General features: G+C 38.3%; 1 protein-coding gene across 1 annotated transcript in view; it reads right to left on the bottom strand.

Annotated features, from left to right (window-relative positions):
* Vit (vitrin) overlaps nt 1-2,849 on the bottom strand; it is a 114,385-nt gene extending 111,536 nt beyond the window's left edge. The window contains exon 1 of the mRNA XM_013155699.3: nt 2,623-2,849. The gene's annotated coding sequence lies outside the window, so the exon portion shown is untranslated. The remainder of the gene's footprint in view (nt 1-2,622) is intronic.
* Between the last annotated feature and the right edge of the window lie 12,214 nt (nt 2,850-15,063).

Consider the following 15,063-nt stretch of genomic DNA (forward strand, 5'->3'; position numbering starts at 1 on the left):
TCAGGCTGCGTGCAGGAAGCCTGGAGTTTTACTGTCTCCTGCAACCCCGCTGGGAGACAGTTTAAGGCACTGAGGGAACCGTGGGCATTCTCAGATTACAGCCAGCACAGAAGTCGCCTCTTTTGTTTATCTTTGCTAAGTAATTGATTTATTCAGACCTTCTGATTGAATAAATGACAGCTACTTTCTAATCATTATACTAATGTAATAGAAATTTATGAGTCTGTTTGTTTACCAGAGCCAGAGAGCTAATGTCAATAAGCTTGAAGATGACTACAAATGAATAATTTCACAGCAAATCTGGTTTCTTTGTTCACATAGAAAATATTTTCTAACAAATATTGCAGTCAAGGAAACCAACAAAAATTGAACAATATCTGTTGTACAACTTAGATCACACTGTCCCCATTATAGATATATATGTCTCTCTCACATACACACCCACACACACACTGTAATCTTTGTTTTGTGAAGAATATTGCATCAAATTTCATTTTTGTATACCTTACAGTCCTTACTTAGGTAAACATACATCTATAAAATGCACCATAGGTTCTATAAGCTTGTTTGAATACTTCATTTCACAACCTCAAGGATAAAATTAGCTTAACTGATCTTGACACTGGAGTAGAGATGAGCACAGAATTGCAGTTTGGGATAGGAATTAGAAGCTAACTTGTCCGATTTCTTCATTTCATAGACAGGAAATGGAGACGCACAAACACTGAGTCACACAGAATCGTGTGTTCATCCTGTACTGGCTGCCGGTACCTCCAACCAAGCAAGAGCAGGGGAAGAGAACTTGCATTTACGAGCACAACAACGGCAGCATCCTAGAGGACATGACATACTCATTACAAGACCAGTGAACCCTCCCAGCATAATCTTGTTTTGAATATATGAGGAAAAGCATTTCTATGTAAATGTTTGCAGTTCCATAGCTGGTTGGAGCGCAGAATCAATACTGACTCTCATGATGAGCTTAGGAGGGAGGGTGAGCAGACATGGCTGTTTCTGGCTTTCAAAGAGGCCAGTAAGACTGAGGACATGTCCCACATCTTTCGCAAGGTAGCACCGAGAGGTAGTAGCAGAACTCCTCCTGTAATTTAGGAATCCTGGCTTGGCAGCCTGCTTTGAGCCACACTGCTCTCCTGTACTTGATGCGTCTCTTACAGGAATTACAGCCAAGAGCAGCACAAGCATTTTTGTTCTCATCATGCTTTTCATAAACCATTCTCAAACCTGCAGCAGTTTCCCTGAAAGAACATTTTCTTTCTGTGATCAGTAACTTGGTGGCGAAGAGAATTAGATCTTCTAAATTCTATACAAAAACTAGTTTGAGAGAAACATTAAGCATTTCCAACATTCTTAAATTACTTCTCTTTCAGTGATGGAACATGGGGGATATTTAAAAGAATATAGTCTGGAAAATCAGCATATTGCAATTCAAGTGCACTCTGAGTAGCCTTGCAGTTCTTTGGATAAAGCCCTTTCACAAGAGGGCATTTTAATTCAGTAAATAAAAGATGGGCACTCGCAGTTCTCCTAGTGGGTTAGCACCTCCTTGGAGCTAACACATACACACAGAGCACAACACAAACAAACATTGTTTGATCCTGGCTTACTGTAGGGCATTCCATCTTTCAAGAAACCAAGGGAAAAACAACCTCAGAAATTTACCACCAAAACTTCCAAATTTATTGCAACACAACGTAATGGCAAAATACTATTTTCTTAACGGACACATTTTTGGACAACCACCGTGGCCAAGATGCCTGGTTTTATTTTTACAATAAACCCCAAGAAAATGTTGGATTCCATCCCTGGTTTGGGGATGGTAAAGATGCTGTGGGTTGTTTGGAGCAAAGGATTATGTCTGATTATTCATTCTTATCCTGTCTGATTAACCTGTGCTTGAGGCGTTTATTTCATGTTTATACTGGTTTGACACAAATTATGCTTAAAAGAGATTGTTGTATCCTGTCTTCCTGTACAAAGTTGACCTACAATGGTGGTCTTTGCAATGCCAGCCCCTTCTTGGAAATTATCAGTAACAGAAATGTTCAGCCCAAGAAAACTCTGCTAGTGTGGACACGACCTGGAATTGGACACCTAGCCACGTTCCACTGCGATCTGCCTGAATAGACAGACGTGGAGATTCAGATTCAAAGCTTTCTCTTTTAATTTAGCATCCTTGTGCCCATTTCTGATACTGCTTTTCATACAATATTACAACTTGCTTCGTTGCTATTGCAGTCCATATAGGAAGCAAAATACAAAAAAGGCAAGAAAGATGCAAATCACTTTAAAGTTTTACACAAATGTTATACTTTTCTACTTAATTTAACCATATTTTGTTGGCTTACAGAAACAGTGCCAAATGTCTAAATATTAATATTTTAGCATAATTTATATATAACCTATATTACTTATAAAAATATATAAATAATAGTAGCCAACTTCTGCCAACTCCCATCCCAACTCTCTTGACACTAAAATTTACAGACTAATTACTTGGTTAAAGTACATATTCTAGTTTGTTAATGACAAATAAATTTAATTTTTTTCTAATAATGAATGGAAAGTAACTATATTCATAACTTAGTAACTCATCAGACATACCTTGTTTGAAGAAAGTAAATTTTTTCAAAAATTTTCCACCACACAGAATGGATATTCGTTTTTCTTTAAGCTTTTCTGCATCACAAATCCCATCCAAATTATTCTAAAGAAGAAACAAGAGTTCCCGGCACCTTTTCTCTTCTCAGAGGAGCTAAGCAAACATTTCCATCTACCTCGCAGCCCTTTGAGAAGCTCATTTTGTAACACACACACACACACACACACACACACACACACACACAGAGCTTCTCACACTGGTTTTAGTGCTGGATTAGGCGGTCCTCTTTCAAATTTCCACTCCCATTTGCTTTTTTTGGGAAAGGACTTCTAAATATTCTTTTCTAACTCAAAGCACACCTTTTTTTCAGTAGGCAATTTCCACAATTAGGTATTCTGAAAAGCAGAAGCACAGCAGTTAGCTAAGAAAAAGAATATTAATATACTTTAAAAACTACTTAAGCAGGGACAATTCATTTTTCTTTCTTTTTGAAACACTAGTGAACAGCTGAATTAAACTACAGAAAAAAAAAAAAAACACTATGCAAATCCCGAGAGCTTATTCTACTGGACTCTCATTTTAGCATTGAAAATATCTGCTTTTCCTACATGTGAATGCTATCTCTTTGTTCCAATTCTGTCCGCATTCTGGCAGGCTTCATGAAATGATGGAAGGTATTTGTTGCTGGTAACGGAACACACGGTAATAACAGTGGGAAGCAGAGCCCGACTCATGTTTCAAAAAATACTGATGAGTATCTCACATCATCAGTGAATTTGACCCATGTTTGTTTTTTATATATTAATGTCGACAGTTAAAGTGAAGAGCTTCAGACTGTAAATGTGCATTCACATATCTGAGCATTTAACAAATCAGACCCCCACACACTGGGTCTGGCAGCCCCTTGAGATCCCCATGCCTATCAGAGTAGCAGAGCATCTTTTGCCCAGCAGGGCAGAAGGTTCAAAGAGCCATTCCCCCTCCTGCTGGGAGCGTGCGCTGCTGCAGCTCAGGAGCAAAGCTTTTCCCCTCTGAGCTCCTCCTACCCTTGTGTGCTGGCCTGGGGCCTGTCCCTTATTTAACACTACGCTGCAGGGCGGTCAGACCTCTTTTTTTTCTCTCTCTGGTTCTGCATTGAAATTAGTTTTTCAATTCTGTTTCTTCTTTTACCAAATCTTGACACTACAGGAAGGTCAGCTGTCTCATTATTTAGGTTGGAGCAAGTTCACTTGAAATAATACTACTATTAATTATAGGAACGCTAGTTGATATATACTACTTACTGGGAATGGTGATTGTCCTTTACATATGTGAGCTCGTTAAATGTTTTGAAGACTCTAGAAGAGTCTGAATTCTTATCTCTGTTCCATAGACAAGAGCACTGAAGCTCAGAGAATGTAACTTTCATGAGGTCACTGACCAGTGAAACAAGATCTAGGATTCAAATTTGAGGCTGCCTTAATCCAAACAATAGCACTCTATTAGTATGTGGAGCTTGTCTTCTTTTACTAGTGTAGTTTGCTTTCTTATGGTGAATAAGAAAAAAAATCAAATACAAATGTACTGAAAAGCATATGAAGAAATGCTCAAAGAAAATACAAATTAAAAGCAATGGCATTTGTAAACAAACATTTTTGGAAACAGTAATAACTGCACAATGTTATGAATTACAAAGGTCAAGTTTTATGTTACGTGTTTTACAGCAACAAAACAATAAAAAAAAACCCTACAAAACAATATCTTTTTATTTGAATCAGACTGGCAAAATTGAAAATCTAGGGTCCGTAGCAGGCATGTGCTGGCCTTTGGGGTAACCAGCAGTGGATAACTGTGAGTATTCTAGAAGAAATCCTGAAGTTCTTGATTGAATTACATGTGTGCTTTTGTACGCGTCAAACTCTTTGGGTATATTCCCCACTGAGTTCCAAAATCTACCTCTGAGACTTGATAAGCTCAGTCTGGGAGAAGCCCAGAGTGAGAAGCTGCCGCAGACCGAAGCCATCCCAGCCTTCCTAGAGGCCCCTGGGTGATGCATGCATTCTCCTCCGTCAAAACTTTGCAGTCCAGTCGCCTCCTGTGTGAGGCCTTTCCTGGCCACCCTGTTTTAAACGACACCCCCTAACCCCAAGCAATCCTCCTCTTCTCTTATTTTCCATAGCACCTATTACCCTTTATTAATATTTCCTACTTGACTTTTAAAATTCAGCAACCCCTTCCACTAAAATAAATATAGGTTTAGGCAGTTTGTACTCTTTAATCTGTTTTATTCAAGAAGGCGTTCTTAGCACTTGGAAACAACACATGACAGGCAAATGGTGAGTGATCAGTTAGAAATACAAGCGCCCTGAAACAGTTGCCTACAGGAGCTGGGTTATGAGGAACAAAAAGCATTCAAGAACAAGTCTTGGAGCCTTGTGTGAGCCACACCGCTGGAGCTCGGGGTCTGGCAGCAGCAGCAGCTACAGCCACAGCAGTCAAGCTTGTGGCCTTCAGGAAGCTTTAGCTTTTCAGAGTAGCACAAGATCACAGTTTCCTGGCAAGCAGTCTTCAGCTTGCTAGTTGTCATAAACTGAAGTAGATCATTTCTAGTTGAGAATAAAAATTGTGATGCTCAATTTTTCCTGCTGTTACTACTTGAGATTCTGTTTTGCCTGTAAATCACCCATGGCTGCTTGAAAGCATGCATTCTTCTCCAGATAACTGTTTGCCACTACATAAGCTTAGTATCGTGGTTTGGTATTGTATCTAGTATAGAAACTCAAATCTCTTTTAGAACATTCTCTATAAAAACTTTTTATTGTTGTCATAAACACTGAACTTGATGGTTCTTTAAAATACAGGCTCTTTTTTTTTTCACTCCAGAAACAGAATGTGGGGAAACCAATGTGCTCCTCATATCACAAATCCATGCTTTGATGTGACTGTTAATAATGCAGGCTGGCAATTTAAGACTCTAAATAACGAGGCAGCCTTTTCAGATACTCTTGGTAGTTTTACTGTGTGCAGATATAAAATGGGAGAGTTACACCTTCATAACACGAGCTCACTGAAGTGTCTCAGGCTATTTGATATTTTGATGCTCCATCAATTTTTCATACAAATATGATTTGCCTCGAATTCTCTACAATTGTTTTGAGACTTTTTCCCCCCTGTGCTTTGGTAGAAGCTTTTTGTAGTGATCAGATAGCATTTCAGTTTCCTGAACACTGCTGAGCAGTGCAGCTAAGTGGACACATTTTGTGTAGTGTCATTGTGAAGGGAAAAATTCGCCAATCTAATTAGCCTTTGTTAAATTTACGATCTGTCAGAAGCAAAGAAATTATTACAAGAAAAATATAATTTTCCAAAACTTGAGAAAGCCAAATGGGAAGATGAGTAACTTATAAATGGATAGAGAAATAAGTAGCCAAGAAAGATTTTGCTAATCAAAGCTTCTAAAACTATAAGGAAGAAGTTCTTAAGAACACATCAGAGATAAAAATTGTATTAAATAGACATTAAGTATGAGTCAACAGGAAACTCAGAGTAGGAAAGGAGATGGTGGATCAATAGGATTCATCTTCTTCCTTAGGTCATTAAAAAAGTGTTGAAAAGATTATTACTTCTAAATGCTTCCTTAAAACACACGAGCTAGAACCACATGAGGTTCCAATATTCTCAGCCAAAATGACAAAATATAAACACAGATATGACACTGTGATTGCAATAGCACAAAAGAGATCAAGGGACCTAAAGGAAGATACCGGGAACTGGAGACTGCCTCACAGATCCTAGCATTCCAGAGGGCTGCTGAGCTAGCAGGCTAGTGAAATACCGAGGTATCTTGTACAAAACAATGGCCCAAAATGGTGGACTGGAGATTACAGGGCTTATGTTTGCCAAGTCAGCACACAGAGTCTAAGATGAAAGATTGGCTCTCAGAACACTGGTCAGCTGGGGCTCTGCTGGTGTAAACTGTGCTGAGCAGCCTATGGCTCCCTGCAGGCCCGGGTGTTGGCTGGGGAAACTCTACAAGTGTTTCTTGTGGTGTCCATGCAACAGGGACAACAGCTACACAAGAGGAGCTCTTCTCATAACAAGAGGGCAACGGGAAATATGCGAAGTTTCTTATCACTGGCATATTGTCACTCTTGATCTGTTCTCTTTGGCCAAAGGACCAAGGCCAAAGGATTGGGGATTTAGCTATTATAATTGTGCTGCTATAAACATGAGTATGCATGTATGATGTAATATGATGACTTTAACTCTTTCTGGTAGATACCTGGAAGGAGAACAGCTGGCTGAATGGAACTTTAGTTTTAGTTTTTGGAGGAATCTCCATGCTGACTTCCATAATGGTTGTTCCAGTGGTGTAGAAAGGTTTCTTTTTCCCCAAAGCCTCACCAGGTTATTATTATTTGACTTCTTGATGGTAGCCATTCTTTCTGGAGTAAGATGGAATCTCAGTGTTGCTATAATTTGCATTTCTCTAATAGCCAGCGATGGTGAACATTTTTTCACCTATTTATTGGCCATTTATTCCTTTCTTTGAGGCGTCTATTTATGTTGGTTTCCCATTTTTTATTGGGTCATTTACTGGGGGAGGCTTAATTTTTTGAGTTCTTTATGTATTTTAGGTACTATAGTAGTTTTCTGTATTCAACTGGATTTTAAAGGAATTCCGATTTATTTATGCATTTTATTACGTTTAATCTGTATTCATTATGATTTTGAAATACTTGGTTTTATTTATGTACATTACTCATGCTTTTATTTACTATCTTTAGCTTCATTTATATTCTTTTTCTGTCTTCTGTTAGATTAATGGTTTCCTATATTCCCTCTACTGCCTCTGTTGTTTTTGAATTTACATTGTTTTTTTAAACTTTTAGTGTTACCCTTTAAATTTTAAACTATATACACAGCTGTAGATTTTTAATTAAAGTTATTTATTATTTTTATTCTCTTCTGAAACCTGACAAGAATTTAGGCTACTTTAACTATGTCACTTGAATTCTGTTATATGCTAATAAGGCAGTGTTGCATTTTTAAAACACAAAGTCAGATTGCTCTAATTCTTTTTTAAAAAGATTTTTACAGTTAATACATTGCCATATTCTATTAGCGTCTGTGTTTGCCATTGTGTCTTTTTTTTTTCTCATGCTTTCTTGATGAATCTAGATTTCTTTTTGTCGATACAAACATTTAAGAAAGTAAGAATTGATGAACCTTAGATCTGAAATTCCTTATTTTAGTTAATAAGAAAATGCTAGAGCCCTTTCCATCAGGAAAGATGATGAAAAATAGGGTACTCATTTAATCTCAAAATATCTTTGCAAAAGATCTCTGTTAAGTAAGGAAAAATGGTATCTTTGTAGTGGAGAAACTTGGAAGATAACACTTAGCCAAGCGACCACAGTTAACAATATCAGAAACTCAACACGTTGATGCTATGTACAGCACAATGTGCTAAGAAGAACTCACCACTTCTGTGATATTCTTTTCACAAATGCTTAACTGACTTTATTTATTTAGTCTTTTTGAGACAGGGTCTCATTATGCAGGTCAGGTTGAACTTTAGCTCATTTTGTGCCCAGGTTGGTCTCAAACTTGCAGTGATCCTGCTGCCTCAGTCCCCTGAGTGCTGGAATTACAGGCATGTGCCATCACGCCCGGCGTTAACTGATTTTAATGCTGAGAAAATATCAGAAAACTCCAAGTACAGGAAAAGTCTGTAAGTTCACTGGCTAATACTTTAAAAGCCTGTCAGTGTTATGAAGGACAAAGAAATTGTTGCAGATTAAGGCAGACTGAGAAGATAGACAAGTATATGCAATTTTAGATTTGATTTTGAATCAGAAAAGGGACATTAGTGAAAAACTGGTGACATATAAATAAGGTCCATGGATTAGATATTGGTGGTGAGTAAAGGTTAACTTTCTGGTTTTGATAATTGTGTTACAGTTGTATGAAATGCTACTATCTGGAGAGGCTGGGTGAATACTAAACAGAAATTCTTCGTATTATGTTTACATTCTTTTTGTAATCTGAAATTATTTCAACATAAAAATAAACAGTTTACAAAGGAAAACAGTGTTGTGAATGGAAAATTAGAAATGGGAAACAAATTAGGTAGAAACAATATTAAATTTGTATGAGACCTTTATTCATATATTTTGGCACTTTCTCAGTTTCTTAATTTGTAAAATGAGAAAATTAGTTTGCTCGACCCCTTTAAACATCAAATCAGATAAAACTGATAAAAACATCTTATGTATATTATTACTATGTAGATAATATCTATAAATTTTTATGTATATTATTATTAACTATAAATATCAAATGCCTTTTTCTGGATAAGATTGGAGTGTTCAGCAATTAGATTTCCTTCTTATTTATTGCTGCTATGGAGAAGAGGTGGGTACACAGAAAATTTTGAAGTTTTCCAGTGGCCAATGATTCTATAAATCAGTGTGACTCAGAAACAAATGGAATTCAGGACTTGCTGGGGAGGAACAGACTGTGATGGCTGTATCTGGGGACAAATTCTGTGTCATGTTCATATGTGAAGGGTTTGGAAAGCATTTTAAAAGGTATCAAGAAGGATGCGGATCTCTTTAGAGAAGGGATTCAAATTCCAGTATTGAACAAAGCTCAGGCCACACAGATGAACATATTTGTTATAATGTTTTAGTCTTAATGTTAAAGAAAAAGGCAACTTCGCATCTGGGGAAGTATGCCCACAGGTGGCCTCTGCATCTGGTGGAGACGGCCGCAGCTGGTGGTGATGCTGTGGGAGGACGGTGGACCCGAGTTCCCACCAGCAGGGCAATGAATGGAGCTTCTGTTTAGAAGGACAAAGTCTGGGAGTGGACATGACTGAAATGGCATAAAAGCCATGAAAGAAATCACAAAAGAAAAGATCAATAGGTTAAGCAACATTAGCATTAAAACTATAATATGCATTTAAAAAAGAAGCCCACATTAACCTATGAAGAAATTAAAAAGCAAATGATCAAGGCAGAGAACGTAACATAATAGCTGGGATAAAGGGTGAATATTCCTAAGATATATGAATACTTATAAGAAAATCTTGTTAGAACTGCCAAATAGAAAAGGTAGACCAAGGCAAAAATATTCAATACCAGGTGGAATAAAGACCAGCATCCTTACGTGCAGCTCATAGCAATCAGTGGAAATTTCGGAAAAGTATGACCTTTTCTGAAATCAATTTGGCAAGCTGTCCCATGAAACCAAAAATGTTTGTGATCATTGTCCCAATGATTCTCCTCCTAGGAATCTATCTTAGTCTGGTTTGGGTCACTGTAACACAATATTACAGACTGGGTAATCTAGGGGAAAAAAGAGAAATGTATTTCTCATAGCTCTAGAGGCTGAGAAATTTAATATCACAGCATCGGTCACAGCATCGGAGGAGGGCCTTTGTACTGCACTATTTTATAGAGGAGGTAGAGGGGTGAGAGGGTCAGAACTTGCACAGGGGGTAACTGCAGCCTCAAATCCTTTTAAGATCAGTGTGAGGGGCAGAGCCCAGGTTTACTCACCTTTCTGATGTTCACATCTTAACAATGCTGCATGGGGGATTAACTAACCCATAGTTTTAGGGGGAAGCCTTAACAGTGTTCTTAATGGAAATCCAGACTCATGTCACTTTGTGACCCAGCACAACACGAATGACCAGCATGGTCTCTGCTGTATCCCTGAGCCAGAGGTTACCTAGCCCAAAGGGTCTCTAACCTTTTAGGCCCCACTCCTGGTTCTCACCCAGGTGAGGGTTGACTGAGACTCTTTCCCAGCACTTTGATCATGGAGCACACTGAGCGTTCAGTGCCACTTAGTTCCTGGCACGTTCACTGAGCGCATGGGCTGTGTGCCACAGTCCCAGTTGTGCCTGGCATGGTCGCAGGGTGTCAGGCGTTGGACTCTGCAACTTACCTGAGAAGCTCTGACTTTTTGTGTCTCTGGTCTCAAGAATATCAATAATAATCAAAACTGTAACCCTAATAGTATTTACTATTATTGTACAAGACACAATTCTAAGCATTTTAGGGGCTGGGGATTTAGCTCAGCGGCATAAGCGCCTGCCTTGCTAGCAGGCAGTTGTGAGTTCGATCCCCGGTACCGATAAAAAGGAAAAAGACAATAAATAAATAAATAAATAAATCCTTAATGGATATAAAAAAGCATATTGAAAGATTCCTTCTTCTTCCCTTCCTCCCTCATTTCTTCCTTCTCTAACTTCATTTTGCACCACAATCTAGTTGAGAAGAGAAAAACAAGCAAATATATGGTTTAAGTAAGTGTGTTTTTCCTATTTTCTAAGAGCAAATTTTAATGCAGATACAAGAGTCAGTTTTTTGATACAGAGAAGCCTTTGATGGTTTGATATATTCGTATTCTTTTTCCATCCTCCCTCCTCTTAGGCTGATGATGTGTAATTTAGTTTGTTAGTAGGAAAAATGTTTTGTTTTCACGTTTCATGATGTATTCATGTATAAAAAGATTAATTAGCATAAAAGATTAATTACAAAGCACTTGAACTAAATGAACTCTAATTATGATGACAGCTAAAATAACCACTTCATTAGCAGATCGTGAGAGTGATGCACACAGTGAATACAGTGTGAAGCTCCCAGCCCTGGACTGGCAAACAAAGAGCAGAGATCCCTGCAGTTCTTGGAAGCCCAGAGGCCAGCGGCCAGTGTCCAGCTGGGGGAGCTGTCAGTGTGCAGCAGTAACCTTTGAGTCCAGCGTGGGCCCCTTGGATATCACTTTCCCTGATTTAGCAAAGTGTGTTTAGAGGTGCTGCCAACTGCAGTTTTTTAAAACTAGACCCGCTATCCTTTAGGGTATTTACCTCTTTGTGGACAGTTTCTTTATCCCCCCTTACATGGCCTCTTCACTGTGTTCTTGCTCTGACTTTTGCTAGTGGTTGAATCCCAAACCTCTTCCACCCCTAAGTGGGGTAGAAAAGCTTATTTTATTCACTTCTGTACTTTTAAGGACACACTGTATGACAAATTCTTATCATTAGACTTGATCTTGTAAGTTCTTTTAGCTCTTATGTATTACAGTCTTGTTATTCACATTATAGATTGAAATTTTTGTTTTCCCAAAATTAACATGTTAAAACCCTAAACCTCAACACTATGGTTTTTGAAAATGGGCCTTAGTGATGCAACTAGATTTGGATGAGGTGCTGGGAGTGAACTCCTCTGATGGGATTAGTGTCCTTATCAGAAGAGGAAAGGGACACACACACACACACACACACACACAAAGAGGAAGGGGGAGCAGAACAATCCTCCCCAACCCCCTGCCACCCCTCATGAGGACACAGACAGGCAATCAGGAGTAGGGGCCTCACCAGAAACCGAATCTGCAAGCACCTTGACTTTGGATTTTCTAGCCTCTAGAACTATAAGAAATCCATTCCTGTTTAAGCCACTGAATCTATGGTCTTCTATTATGGGAATCTGAGCTGACTAACATAGCTTTGCAGCAAACACAAACTAAACTTCAGAAACAAGCCTGTCATCTATCTGAACGCCCAGCATCTATTCTGCTCTATGGGAATTCCATCCACACACATCAGAGCACTGACACCTCTCTTTCTCTGGCTTCATCATTTCTTTTTTTCTTAAGAAATATTCTGTATTGAGGTATAATTCATGTACCATAAATTCCATCAATTCAAAGAGTATAACTCATTGGTTCTTAGAGTTATGCATCTATTATCACAATTCTAAGACAGTTTTTATACTCCAGAAAGAAATAGAATCCTTAACCATTTTTCTGCCTCTATAGATTTTGCAATTCTGACCATTTCATACAGTTGAAATCATATATTAAATGGCCTTGGTGATTGGCTTCTGTGTTAGTTACTTTTCTCTCATTGCTGAGACAAACTATCTCACTCCCAAAATGAAGGAATAAAATATTTAGCTCACAGTTTGTGGAGATTTCAGTTCATATTTGGCTGGCTCCAAGATAGTGGCACATGGCAGAGGGCAACAGTTCATGGTGATCAGAAGACAAAAAGCAACAAGAGAAAAAGGGAGGATTGCAGAGAGAAAACTCTTTCTATGCTTTATCCTGTATGTAGGCTACCCAGCTTAGCACTCATACCATAATCCTAGCATTGAACCATGAATCAATCACAAATTCTAGAAGCCTGCCCACATGACTGCATGAGGCTCTGGGGGGACATCCAGACACAGATCATAATAGCTTCTTTCATTGTGCATAGTAGTTTTTGGTTCATTCATGTTGTGGCATGAGCAAGTACTTTATTTATTTTTATGACTGAATAATATTCCATATTCACATAACATGATTACTTGTTTGGGCAATTGTATAAAGTCCTGCCTTGTTCCATTGCTTTGAGTCTTATCTTCTCCATTTATTCTCCCCACTGTTTCCAGAGGAATCTGTAGGCATAAGTTATGATTGACTATGATTATGATTATATACTGCTCCAAATCTAATATCTCCTACTGTAGAAGGAAGTTAAAACTCTTGGCATGACATGCTATTCTTATGGGGTGGCTGACTTGCCAAGACTTGTCCCATCTCATTCTTCTAGGTCTTTTCCATAGTCTGGGGGGACTGGCTCTGTTCTTCTGCATAGGGTGTCATCTGTCTGAACTGAAGTACAAGCTCTTCTTCCAAAAACATCCATCCTCCCCGACTCAGCCCCGCATACCTCCTCAACATTTTTTACTCTGTGTCATCACTTCTTTGGCAGGACCTTAAAGACAATTCTGTTAGGATATGGGTCACTTGTTATCAAACTTACATCTGTGAACTTCTTGAGTCTCAAAGCTAAGCTTTGACCTTGTCTATTTATAGGGTCTGATACAGATCATGGGATACAGGGAGAACATGGATAGATATTTTATTGTCTGGAAATGGCTTCATTTACTTATCAAAAACTCACTAGATTAAACTTCTGACCACTCTACTTTACCTTGACACTAACAGATCAAGGATCTCAATAAATAAGTAGTTCATAAAAAGAATCTGCTTCTGCATGTCACTGAGCAAAATGACTTATGTCCACACTCAATGAATTTTGATCAGCTGAAGCCGAAGCCATGATTAATAGATGTGGGCATTAAAGGACTATAAACCTATGAAGAAAATAGAAAATAGAATCCATTGTTAGGAAATCACAGAACTGATTTATATCCTTATCAGTTAATCTGATACCAAAGTTAATTCCACCATTTTCATTTAATATCATTTGAGGATTTAAAAACAAGTCTCAGCTTTATAGGGTTCACACTCTTTATAGCAGCAATACTAGAATTAATGAAAACAAAAATTTCTATCCAAGTATTTTTCTTCTTCTCTTGTCTGTTTTCCTAGAAAAGTACTTGATGTATCTAACTGCATCTAGAGCCCAGGTTCCGATGAGCTAGCCCTGTAAGTTTCCCTCTATCCTGCACTCAACTTTCACATCTCCCAAATGCTTCTTAGATGAATCTGTGGAGGCTCAAGAGTCATAGACAATCAGGAAAATAATGAATTTCTATAAAGAACTTTGTTTTTAATGTCTTAAACAAGGACATTTGTGACTGTTAATTGTAGTGTCAGCTTGAGTAAGAAACACCTTGACCGACTAATTAGCGTAGTTCTGGGTGTGGATGGTTGACTTACAATGAGGAAAGACCCATCCTGGTGTGGAGGGCAGGAAACTGTAGGCTTGTATCCTGGGTAGAATAAGAAGTGAAAAAAGAAGGGAGTGTTGCTTTTAGCATCTTCTGAGGATCTCCATCTTCCTCATCTCCCTAGGACGCTCATCTCCAGGCTTCAGGTGTGGACCGCTTGGCTTCAGGTACAAACGTGACTCCCAGTGAGCTCCAGGCCTTTGATTTTTGAACGCTTCTCTGGCTCTCCAGCATGCAGGCAGCCTTCTCAGGGGACTGTTGTAAGCTTGCCTTGTAAATCCTTATCGATTATATGTGATTGAATCCATTCCTCTAGTGAACCCTAACTGATACGAACTTCATGCAAGTTACCAAGATGATAACATACCACTTGGCCATCTCAGAATTCTAGTTCTTTGGCACATGAAAAGTAACAATGCCATTTAACCTCTAAAAAAATCTAGTTTTCCACATACTGTATTCCAAACAAGAAATTTTCAAGGAAAGCGTTTCAGTGATGTCATAAAACACAGATACTCATGTTATAAAAAACAGATTTGATTAAGAGAGCCACAGAAGAAAAATTCAAAATCTACAAATTTCTTTCAATTTTTTGGTAGATGTTTAAATGTGACAGTGTAAAATAAGATTACAAGAAGTTCCAAGAAAAAACATCATTAAGACTGAAAAAGTTGATCAGAGGTTTCATTCTCTATATACTGCTGGGAGGAAGGATTTATGGCTTGTGTCTGCCACATTAGATGATCTTGGTAAACATCTCAGTCCACAAAA

This window comes from Cavia porcellus, unplaced genomic scaffold (genome assembly GCF_034190915.1).
Source record: "Cavia porcellus strain 051 isolate PalLab524CR breed Dunkin Hartley unplaced genomic scaffold, mCavPor4.1 scaffold_1, whole genome shotgun sequence".
NCBI lineage: Eukaryota > Metazoa > Chordata > Mammalia > Rodentia > Caviidae > Cavia > Cavia porcellus.